This window comes from Carlito syrichta, unplaced genomic scaffold, assembly GCF_000164805.1.
Source record: "Carlito syrichta isolate Samal-C Ts95f unplaced genomic scaffold, Tarsius_syrichta-2.0.1 Scaffold287500, whole genome shotgun sequence".
Lineage (NCBI taxonomy): Eukaryota > Metazoa > Chordata > Mammalia > Primates > Tarsiidae > Carlito > Carlito syrichta.
Genome location: NW_007231596.1, coordinates 417,578 through 430,535, shown reverse-complemented (window position 1 = coordinate 430,535; position 12,958 = coordinate 417,578).

Sequence of the window (12,958 nt, the reverse complement as noted above, 5' to 3'; positions counted from 1 at the left end):
TCCAGCTACTGGAAGACTGAGGCAGAAGGATCGCCGGAGCCCAGCAGGTCGAGGCTCGTGGCCAGGAGCGGCCACTGCACTCCAGTCTGGGTGACAGAGTGAGACTCCAACTCAAAGAAAAAGAAAAGAAATTATTTGTACAAATGATGGCTGATGTATAGACATATTTCTCTTGGAATTCAGTGTTATAAGTTTTTTCTCAAAGTTATTAGCTGAATGACTGGATTCATCAGATAAGGAAAAACAAAGGTACTAGGAAAGTTGAGGAATAATGACTCTACCTATTTTGTAGAACTTTAAATTTTGAATATTTTTCTCTAATGGAAAAGATTATATAAGTAAATCTACCCCTACTGAATAACTACAGTAATCCAGTTGGGTAAACCTTTATATAATATATGAAAGTAAGAAAAAAACATTTTGCAAAACTTTTATATATATATTTTAAAATAGCACAATAGTGGATTGCTTGAGATGTGAGCCTTTAACTGAAAATTCTATTCATGACCACAGAAATATTACAATGAAACCAAAATCCAATCCTAAGCACATCCTTTGGCAAGAAATTCTGGAAAATGATGCTAACCAGCTTAGATAGCCATTGGATTTCCTTTTCATCTTTTAAGTGCAGTTACCTTCATATTTAAATAATTATTTCATCCATTTTATGGAGTAAAAGGAATATTTCATTTGTCCACACTGTCATACTAATTGTCTATTTCAACTGCAATATTCTTTTTACTTTTGTTAGAAAAAAGTACCGTATAAGTTTTTCAGACTAATGTGCACCTTTCACATTTTTCATGAAGTTAAAAGGAATGAAGGGTTTTTAGATGAAAGGGCATATATTTATGTATATATTTAATATTATTCCATTTCTATTTCTTTTGTTTGAGTCTTTACAAGTGCTACTTGTTATAAAATATTGGCTAACTAACTTAAAGACTTCCTTGATGAGTAATATATTAATGATTCTCTTTTAAACATTAAACCATACAGAAGATTTTATTCTCTGTCTTATATTTAAACAAGTTTAATTTGTACATGATTCCAAACACAAGATTTTTAGATTTATTAATTCATGTAATATGGAGCCATGAGCTGCATTAATGCCTATCATTGAAGCACATACTAAAATGTGAAGGGAAAGGTAAATTTGGTGTTGGTGACTTTCAATATTACACAGAAAAACTAAGCCTTTTAGCAAATATACTAAAATCTGTGTTTGAAATGAACCAAAAGAATCTAATTTATAGTGTGGTTGGTAATACCTATGAGTGATGAACATATTGCAAATAGAAAATTCAGCAATTTATTTGCAATTTACACAAACAAAATTCAATATTATTACCACCATTATTTTTCTATCACTCCCAAATGCAGAGTCACATTTGCAACTGGAAATGTTTGAATTGAATTAACCAAGTAGAAATCAAGAAAGTATAAAATAGCAGATTTTAATGGTGTACTAGGATTTACATAAGGGGCCAGAGGACAGGCTTATATTTTTGATTCCTCCCTTCAGAAAGGGTAAAATAATGGCTTATGCATTGACATATCATGTTCAGGGAGACCAGTTCCTGTAGGCCTGAATGAGATGGGTCTCTGGAAACTCATTTAATGCCAGACAGCAGCATCCTTTCATAAGCATACCTGCACTAATGTGTCCAGCAGCTCCTTACAGCAGACACAGCTTGTAAATCACAGTTGGCAAACAGGACTGGTTTTATGGGAAGAGGATGTCAGTTGCAAGGTCCTTCTTCAAATGTAATTCTACAGTGACTTTGGAAGAGTGAGGAAACTTTGCTTTCCATCTCTTAGAAGTCAGCTAAACTTTGTTTGAAAAATGTTGATATTCAGAGAAAGCCCTGTTTTCTTATCTTGTGAATTAAGTGTGAATCTGCTTACAAAGGAGTTAGTGATGGAAAGGTGGCAACGAAAATCTCGGATACAGCATCCAAAACATCAAAGAACTAGTGACATAGAACACTATTTCCAGGACAGGTAATTTAGTCATCATAGAGCCTAAAATAGTTCATTAGAATTAAGAGTGAAGACAGGGACATGATGGCAGTAAACAAAGCAAGAGAGAAATTGCTGTGGCAGAGTGACAGTGCTGTTCTGGCTTGAAGCCCATGGGATGGGATGTGAAATGGCAGGAACTAACTGTAACTTTAGGAAGTGGGAACAACAGGTGGTCATTCCTTCCTCATTTGCCATGTCTTCAAAAGAACATGTCAACCTGAACGTTCTGAGTTTATTGGTGGGGACAAAAAAGACTAAAGGAGACACCATCAAATTTCTAATTAAAAATATATTAAATTGTTTTCTAAAATATTATAATTCCTTGGACCTTCCATCAGAATTACTATTTTTAGAAGTCGAGTTAATCTATTTATCTAAACTATTTAAAATGTGGCCCAGCATTGAAATTTCTTGCCAAAATCTTGACCTCATCATCATTAAGAGGAAACCATCACTCTATATTTCCAAGATTGCTAAAGGGAAATTTTTCCACTAGTGAAGCTGGAAGTACAGAATGAGGGATGTGACTAAGAGAGCTATGCCCAAACACAGATCGGAGCAGAGAAACTTCTGAGACATGCCTTAGTTTTAAGTTGCATATGCTGTGTTATTTCAATTGTTTTCTGCAAGATTTGCAAGTTGTTTCTCATATCAGGAATTATCAAAAACCTGCCCTCTTACAACCAATTGTCTAAAATATTATACTGCATATCATTCTGCATGTGGGTATGTATAAATATGTTAATTCTCATTAACAGAAATTAGTCTATCTGTAGACATATTTTATATACAGACCCCTGTGTGTTAATATTTACTCATAATTGCTCTCATCTATAATTTTTATACTTTATGAAACAGAATTGTCCACAAGTACAAATTATTATTCACATATACAAGATCTAAACATGTACAAAATGAACTTGTTTTTATACTCTAATGTGTATAAAGAAATGATAGTTAAATGTTCATAGCAACCTATGAGGCTTCTTGGATTATTTTGTTATGTCTCTCTTAACTTTATTTTTAATTTCAGGGTTTTAAAATTTTCTTCTAGTTAACTGCTTATTTAAAAGATATTTTTCTATTCAGTTCTATTTAATTTTAGAATTAACAAGAATGTAAATTAACTTTTAATAACTTAGTGCTAAATTTTTTTTCTTGCATGTTTTAGCATGCAAGGAAAGTCATTTTCAGTGTTCATTTGCAAAGTGAGATGGAAGTGAGCACAGTGTCAATTCTTGATGATTACATCAAAGATTGGTTCTGACTTCCAATCTTTGGAAAATATTTGGACAAATAGAGTGCATGGGCTTTTTTTCTTTCTTTTCCTTCTTTCTCTTCTTTTCTTTTCTTTCTTTCTTTCTTTTTTTTTTTTTGAGATAGTCTTGAGAAACAAATATTTGCCTTTACTTGAATATTAGAGAAAGTTGGAAGTCTAATTCAGGAGAAGTCACTTGCCTTTTCTTGGCTATCTTATTTCTTTGTATTTCTTAGTGGTTGAGAAAGTCAGAAGTTTCTAGAATGGAATACCAACATTTCCTTTTAGGAATATAAACTTTTAGATATAAAGGGACTCTATTCCATGTAACATACATTATAGCAGCACCTTGCAAGTTTTCAGCCTTGATCCTTCCCTGCCCTCAACTTACTTTTATCCTTCTGAACAGTGCTTTGAGAAAGCAAACATGGGAGAGATTGTAAATTATTAGCATAGTTTTATCTGAAGTTTTGAAAATTAGAAATGATTGTATTTTGTCTTCCTTAGAATGACTGATATCCATGATAAAATAGAAAGCTGCTAGCTGCAATTTAAGTATTTTATTAATTTTTTCTACATTTCTTAGATAGTGTGTCTTTGCTGTTTTAAAAATGTATAATCTATATGACAGTATACATTTTGAGGCATATTTTGTCTTTGAACAATCTGTTATTCTTTCTTTGCCAAATAGATAACTACTAGGTTTACATTAAGTGCTTTGCCCCACTGCATACATCATTTACATTTTCTGGCACAGGTCAACATACCTTACTTCTATGCTGACAAAGTGAAGTTTCTAAAGGATCTTCAATGTTAGGAAACTCTACTACAACAGTAGAAAGCCATTCTATTTTTGTTGCCTTTTTTTTTCAGTACAAAGTTACTTTTCAGTCTTGCAGCCTTTTGTTTAGTAGTCATTTACAATTATTCAATAATATTGTAGAGGAAATGAATTTTGAGGCGTTACGGGAAAGGGGGAATATCTGGAGATCTATTAGACATTTTGGATCTGTTCAGAAAGCTAATGGAGAGATTTACAACCTCACCCTTCATTTTACACTTTTAGGCAGAAAAGTCAAACAAAATTGAGTTGGAGAAAGCTTGCTATGTCACCAGTACAATGTTGAATGTTAATGCTGTAACTCTATACTGGTCTGTGGTATTATTTCCACTTTGGAGCCATGTAGTTCTAATAAAATATGTCAGAGAAGAATGCAACGCTTGAGTCATGGTATCTACTCAGAATTTTATATAGTAACTGTTATAATAAGTCCACATTTTTCGAATGTGTCAAATGAAATGGCATGTGCCAACAGGGTTGTAGTTTGAGAAACTGTCACAACTTATACGGGATTTCTTTTTAGGGTAGAGACTAACACCCTTGGTTGTAGATGGGAAAAGGAATTCAATGTCTATTTGCCCTTTTTATTTAAATGTAATTGCACTATTTGATGCCACTTTCTCTTTATGTTTTGAATGAATAATTCTTAAGGGAGAAGATTAGAAGCTGCAAACTGATAACCTGTGAACCAGATTCTGGTAGTAGATAAATTTTATTTGCCTTTTCCAAATGAGTTGCTAACATTTTAATGTTGGGCAATTTTATGTAAAATCTTATTTTTAAATTTTCCTTGGAAAATGGGAAGACCTGATACCACTGGGTTCACATTTTTTCATATTTCAGTTGTCTGAAGCTGAATAGAGTCTGTTTGCTTTAGGTGGTACATGCACTCTGGGTTACACACAGTGACACTCAGCCTGTTCTACTTATTTATATGTGTGCAATCGCTGTTGGCATTGAAGTTTGCACTACATGGATTAGATAGAAGATTAATTTGCCTTTTATATTCTGATGACCAAAGTCCATCAAAATATTCAGACACACAGGCACAAAACAATTAATTATACATCATTTATTTTAAAATGGCTACTATATTGCCTTTAACATAATTTACATACTATCTGTTTTAAAATGACATAGAATTCTCCTTACATTGGTGATTGTCAAACTATGGCAAAATGGAGTTCATACCAATTCTGCTTGAAGTTTAAAATTAGTACTAGTTCAAAGCTGGTAGATTTGCATCAAGATTCCAATATAATTTATTCTATCTTTAAAATTTGGAGTTTAAAATATAAATTATAGAATAACAGAATTTTTAAAAAAGTTATCCTAGTTGTATATAGAATGCACTATAATTAAATAACAAATAATGTGTAAAAGATAAATTTTAGTATTTTAATTGTGTACATTTAAAATGAAAAAATCACAGATTTTGAAAGATAACATGTGATAGTCACTCCTGTAAGGAAAAATATGACCCTGACTTTTAGAATTTCCACTAGGTTTTTTAAAAAAAATAATGTATTTTGGCTTATTACTTAAGATGATCTAGCTTAGGCATAGATATAGGCCATAACTGAAGTTCATAGATGCTTACAATCATAATATAAATTTAGTTGTATTTTTTTGTTGGACCCAAATAATTTTCTTTGTAATACTAGTCTGTATGCTTCTAGCAACATCCATGTTTTGAGGTATTATATATATTTTCTGGGTTTTTGCTTGTACAGTTAGATTAATGGAAACATCTCCCCTTATAAACATCTCTAAACAAATTCCCCTGCTGAGGCACTAATGAAGGACACGCTCATGCATTTTTTTAGAATTACTCATTATAGCTGTGTTGACAAATCTTAAGAGGAAGAATTAATTTGAATTAATATTCTCCAGCTTTTTTTTCCCATGTTCTCTTTGATATAAAAATAAATTGAAACCTGATTTTTCTGAGTGCAACAAATACAGAATGTAAAAGTGTTGTCCCAAGTGTTAAAAAAAAATGGCATAAAGCCGAGCTCGGTGGCTCAGCCTGTAGTCCCACGCCTTTGGGAGGCTGAGGTGAGTGGATTGCCTGAGCCCGCGGGTTCGAGACCCGCCTGGGCAACTTGGCGAGATCTCATCTCTACAATAAATCAAAAATTAGCCGGGCGTGGTAGTGCGCGCCTGTAGTTCCAGCTACTTGGAAGGCTGAGGCAGAAGGATCACCGGAGCCCAGCAGGTCGAGTCTGCGGTGGCCAGGAGCGGCCACTGCCCTCCAGTCTGGGCGACAGAGTAAGACTCCAACTCAAAAAAAATAAAAAATAAAAAATAATGGCATAAATAGTGTCCTATAAGGTTCATTGTATTTCCTTTTATGGAAATGAGTTGTATGCGTCTGAAATTTTTTTTTCTTACAGTATTTTTAACTTTTGGGTAATATGGAAATTAAAAATTTGCTTTTTATTAGAATTAAAAATTATGGTTCAATGTGAGAATGGGTTTCTAGATAAGTTTTTATTGTCCTATTTTAAAAGAGTGATGAGGGAGAACATTATATGGATAAGAGAAGTTCATTTGCTGCCCTATCCAACTTACTCTTATAATCACAAAATAAACCTCTTTAACAGCCAGCCAATTGCCTAAAATCTCCTATTGGATATCTAAGATCATGGTTCCTGAGTTTTATTCAAACACCTCCAGGGACAAGGAACTCACTCTATTACAATGCAGACTATTCTGATTATGCGTAGTTCTAAGATTACAAAATCATTCATTCAACAACTATTTCTTGTTCCTTCTTTTGAATTAATATCTACTGTTTTCTTCTTCCTGTATATTTGGTTGTAGTCCTGTCTTCTGAAATATCTTTTCTTCCACAAGACATCCCTTCAGTGAGTTTATAGAAAAACTGAAGCTCAAGGATAAAAGGAATCCTAAATACCTTCTAGTCCAGGCCCTTATTGGTTACATTATTTGATAAGTGAATGGTTTGCCTCTGATATTATTTTAAAATAATAATAATACATGTTGCTGAATACACTGTGTGGTAGAGGTGGTTGTTATACTCTATACTCTCCACTTTGAGTTTGTTTAAAATAACTTTCCATCCCATCTCATCTCCTGTTCCAACCCTACCTCCTTCATTCATCCTTCATGTCATGGCTTTTTGTGTACTCTTACTATCCTGGTGGTTCTCTGTTCACGCTCCTGTCTGACTATGTCCTTCTTAAAGGATAATGTCAAGAAATTAAACACATTAACCCAAGTGTGCCTGGTCTGGGTAAAGTAGGGTATAACCCACCTGTTTGTTTCTGTTTTTGTTAATACAGCCTGGAATTAGATTAGCTTTCAACAACATTGGCAACCATGTCACATATTAACGTATAAATTTATTGTCAACTTAAATTCTTAATTCTTTTTTATGTTACTCTTTGCTCCTCTATTGTATGTTTATATAGCTTGTTTATTGGATCCACACAATGTTTCTTGTTTTTATTCTCATGTTGTTATTACACTACTGTCATCATTCCCTCCTGTTGAGGTCCCTTCTGGATTCTGATTCTACAATCCAACAAATATTATATCTTCTCTTTTCTATTATTTCCTGGAGACTTGAGATATAGTTGTAAAAACAGATATACCTATAGAGATAGACATCGTTCTCACACCCGAACTTTGAGAAGACTGACTCATTGATATAAATGTTGAATGGGTCAGGACTGAGATCATGAACTGTGTGACCCAGTTAAGTATTATTATCTGGGTAGATTGTTCTACCAGTTATAAATCTACTAATTTTATTGGTTTTCAGGTTTCTCAATTTGGTATCTAAGAACAATACAAGAAATATTGACATATTTCTTACTGTAATCTTTTTGCATATGTGCATTCATCTACTAATAACCTTTTTAAAAGAAAATAAAGACAGTATTTTTAAGTTATACTTCTTTTATCAAGTTTCACCAACAAGACTTTCAATAATCCACTCTAGTCTTGACTTAAGTCAATACAAAATTTGCCAATCTGTCTACTCCTTGCAGATCTACCTTCTTCCTTATTTTTCTTCTATTACTTCTCCCACCTTTCACAGTTGCTGAAAAATAATAGGGAAGGATGAATAATGTTTTTAGCAAATGTTCAGTATTTTGAAAATTATTTCCTCAAGCTAAGACACATTCACATTCCCAAAGTTTTCACTAATAATATCTTCACTTTTCTTGACATGTAACACTACCAATATTTGCAGCTGTTTTTACTCCAAATAACTATATAGTTTCCTGCCTGGCTGATAATTAGAATCTAAATAGGAACTGGTTGCTATTACTCTCTTTTATCAACTATTCAAATTTTACTCTCAGTTGACTGAAAAATATGAACCTATTATTTTATTATTCTTCTCTCTGATTTTAACCGAACATGCACTTTTTGTTACCCTTGGAAAATTCCCCCAATCCTCATGAGGCCTAAGTGCTTCTGACACAGATCATAATGTTCAGTGCTACTCTTCTATATAATCCTTGGTTTGACTTTCACTTCCTTTGTTCTTTCCATCTAATTAAGATGCTTATAAGTGAGGAGATCCTTCAAAGAGTAGGAGAGTGGAAGGGAAGTCTACTCCCCAGTTTGTGAATTATTAGTCTCTTAATAGTTCACAAATTGGATAATGTGATGCCTTGTACAAAAGTTGACTCTGGCATTTCCCTTGAAAATGTTATTTTTCTGATGTTACATAAACCAGGGGAAGTGAGGACTTGTTGGAAGCCCAAACTTTACTCGTACACAGATTACCTATGTACCTAATCCTGACTAGTACCCTACTCCTCTATAATAAAATAAGGTTTAATAAATAAATAAATAAAATACAAATATTTTTTAAATATATCATTTTTCTTAGTCCAATTTGTTTTGTGCCACTTTCCCAACATTAACTTCCTCAACATTTCACAAGTCAAGAAACATGGACAATCGTACAAGTAAAGTTTGTGAAGCTTCATCTCAACTCTATGCAATATTATGAAGCTTCTTTCCACAGCTGTAAAATGATAAATTATTCTTCCTCCCTTTTGTGTTTTATAATTGCTAAAATCCCATATAACTCAAGGAGAATGATTGACAGTTCCTTATGAAAAAAATAAGCAATTCAGTTTCAATAATGACATGATAGACATGCATATTGTAATTTTTTAGCCACATGTGTGAGCCATAAAAGTTGTAACTGATGATGTGGTAGAACTGGTTACTTATCTTAGCATCCCAGATGCCACCTGGTTTCTAAAATGTAAACTTCATTCCTCATGGGTATTAAAATCAAAGATGTATTCAAGAAAAAGATAATATCTATGAAATACATCTGCATCTTGTGAGTTGGGCTGTTGCCTTTAGAACTTTTAAAATATCAGGGAAAGTTTTTTCCTTGGTCTTGATTATGTATGCATTCAAAAGTAGAACACTGTCATTTACTTTTTTTCCCCTTTTTTCTTTAATGGTAAATAAGGTAAACACATCATTTAAAATTTACTAATTCCAAAGGCCATGCTATATTTTAAATTAATTAGTGTAATCCTAGAAAGAAAAAATCTTGCTTTTGTTACATATGGACAATTTTCTTTGATAAACAGAATATTAAGTACATTTAAATAAAGAGAGAATTGAGTCTGTTCAAAATTGCACCTAACATTTGTTTTGAGCCCTCATTTTCAATAACACTCAAAGGCAATTTAATCTTTATGCTTGACATTTTTAGTTGGCTTATTATCTTCTAAATTTGGGAGTATAAAAGTACTTGAAGTTTGGAATACAAAGAATTTGAGATTAAAAATTAATATTATCAATGTAGCTATTTCAAGTAAAATGTATGTCAGATAAATATCACTTTTAAAAATTAAATATAATAAGCATTATAGCATGTGACATACTACTTAATATAAAAAATACTGCATTTCATTAAATGACAGCATCATCAACCACAACCAGGAAATTAAAACCAAAAATGTATAAAGGTCATACTATGACTTCTAATATTCATATCATTATAAAGTTTAACTTTAATTTCACAGAAGTCAGGAAATTCTATTGTGAGATTCCCAAAGAAACTATACTTCTCATGTAGAATACAACAGCCCCTTTCACAAAGAGCTCAAATCATGGGACTCCTCCCGATTGAATTCATCACTATGGGAGGCAGTACTTCCTTTTCAAAAAGAATTCCACCTTGTTCTGTTCTTCTTCCTGCTGGAGATACTCTCTAACAATTGTATTTTGAAGTTTTTATGATTTAAGAATCAGTGCTCTGAATAACAACATAGTATTGGTACAACAAGAACTTGGAAGCCTTCAAATGCTAATGTAACAAAATGTAGTTCCATCAGCAGGCCTAAGTGTACTATTTCCTTTCTGAGGCAAAGTCCTTCTACAGTTGTCTTGTTTCTAATTCAACATTCAAAAGCACTAGATAAGACATCTTTTACTGGTGGTTTGGGAGCTAAATCCTACTCTCAAGTATAATTTTCTTTGGACTATAAAGTACTTAAACTAAATTTGAATGGTAGCAAACATTTAAACTCTAAAGCATTTATTTAAAAGAAAATAAGACCTAGATTTCTGGGTTCGCATAAAGCAGATAAAGAGGTAACAGCACTAGCTCTGCTTTCACCGGTGGCAAAAATTAATGGTTAGCTACTGTTTCCTTTTAGCCCCAGCTTCACCCTCCTATTCAGTCAAGCTCCCCACTTACTGTTGTCTCAAATCTGCTACTTTCTTTATGCTATCTACCAAGTCCTTAAAGTCATTTGAATTTACTCCATATGCATATATGACATGAAATTGTAAGATAATTACAGTACATTCAAACATGTCCTAAATTGTAATCAATATTTTGGCCACTTTTAGAAATCTGCAAACTTCAGATATACCTTCAAGTGACAGACTCTATTTTAGTTTTGTGTAATTGAACAGACCTCGGGCAAACACTGCAAAATTAGAATGTGCACAAAAGGGAAATATCAGAGACTAAGGCCAGGCCAGATTAACTAGTGGAGGAAGGGACCTAGAAGAATACCACTGCAAGTAACATTCCTCTCCATTATTCCTTTTTCTTTTTGTTGCTAAGGTCATTTTTGAAGACATCAATGATCCCAAAGGGCTAGCAGGCATTTGCTGTGGGTTATACTTCATTTAATGGGTAGTGATGAACTTTAGAGATAGAGAAGAAAGTACAAAGATGACTGTCCATTTATTATAGCTATTTCCTTTTTCTGTTAGAAGAAAATAAGAGGCTACCAATCAGGGCACATACCCAAAATCTTCAAGACAACTCAATCTAATACTATACAAAGGAAGTTTAGCATATACCCAATAAGTCAGAAAACCAGAGTTTCTAGGGAAGAGCAGGACATTTATGCTGTTGATATTTTGTTTTCACAGTCTACTAGAGAAATGCCCATTTTCCCTTCAATATCAGGTGCCCTGTCAGCTAATGGATCCTCTATTTGGGGAGGGGAGGAAAGGAGGACACTGATCTTTCCTAATCCATGCTGTGACTACTCTCCCAGACATAGATTGCTTCCTTTCAGAAAATGGATGGGATATGTTCAAGTTGAAGGTATATTCAAGTTGGCAACCTCAATTGAAGAGCACCGTAAATTTTATAGAAGTGTAGATTCAAAATATTATTGTATTACATGCTATTTTAATACTATACCCTCGTAGAAGGAAGATTTCTTGAGAATTTAAAAACCATTCATTTGAACACCACGACTTAACATTTGTATTTCAAATTGTGTATTGCACAAAATTCAGGTGAGACTGAGTTCAAGTCTGTTTTTGCATTTTCTTATAAGATAGTGTAAGTAAATTATTATGCAGCATTTGATAATCAAATTGATGTTCGAAACAAGATTTTTGGAGAAGCTTTTTTTTCATTTCATAAAAGAACAAAATTTTCAAAACATATGTTGCCAATTATAAGTGTACTTAGTCATTAAAGCAGTTAATTAAAAATGTATACCAGATAATTGATCACATTAGTTCTTATTAGTATATAAAGTTGAAATTATAAAAGTAAATTTATTTTTAATCACTACAAACCGGTACAATTTATAACATAATTCAGGTGGTCATATATTTAGACAGGCATTTCTAATATTTGCCTATGTTAATACATTTTATTGTTCAAAACCAAATTCATTTCCTTACATTTAAAACTTACTACTCTTTCAATAATCTTTAATGCTGTTAAAGAGCTATTTGTCTTTAATTTTGGCCAAGGATCACAAGTCCTTCTTAAAACCCTTAGAATCAAACATGCTTCAGAATTTAGAGTTTTTAGGAATAAGAAAGTTGCATGTTATCTGACACCCTTAGAGAGGCCTGAGACACCCTGGAATAAAACAATCAAATTCTTCAGTAAAATATATGAATATTTATACTAAGAATCATTAGTAGTGACCATAAATGCTTCACATCTGTTCAAGTGAGTTTTACCATTACATAAATTTGCTGCAAACTTAGAAAAAACTTCAAAACTTAAGAAAAAATATTTTATCTTCAGGGACTTTGGATTTTGGAATTGCAGATAGGGATCATAAGATGTATCTTGATTTTTAATCATTCTTCATAATTTTACCAGAGTTGTCTTCCTCAAACTCACATATAGCATGGCACCTTCAATTGTATCAAAACCTTTTTGGGCTGGGGGTAGTAGCTCATGCTTCTAAACCCAGCACTTTGGGAGATGGAGATAGAAGGATCACTTGAGCCCAGGAATTCAGGGCCAGCCTGGGCAACATAGGAGACCTTGTCTCTACAAAGAAATAAACCTAGCCAGGTATGGTGGCTTGTGCCTGTAGCCTCAGCTA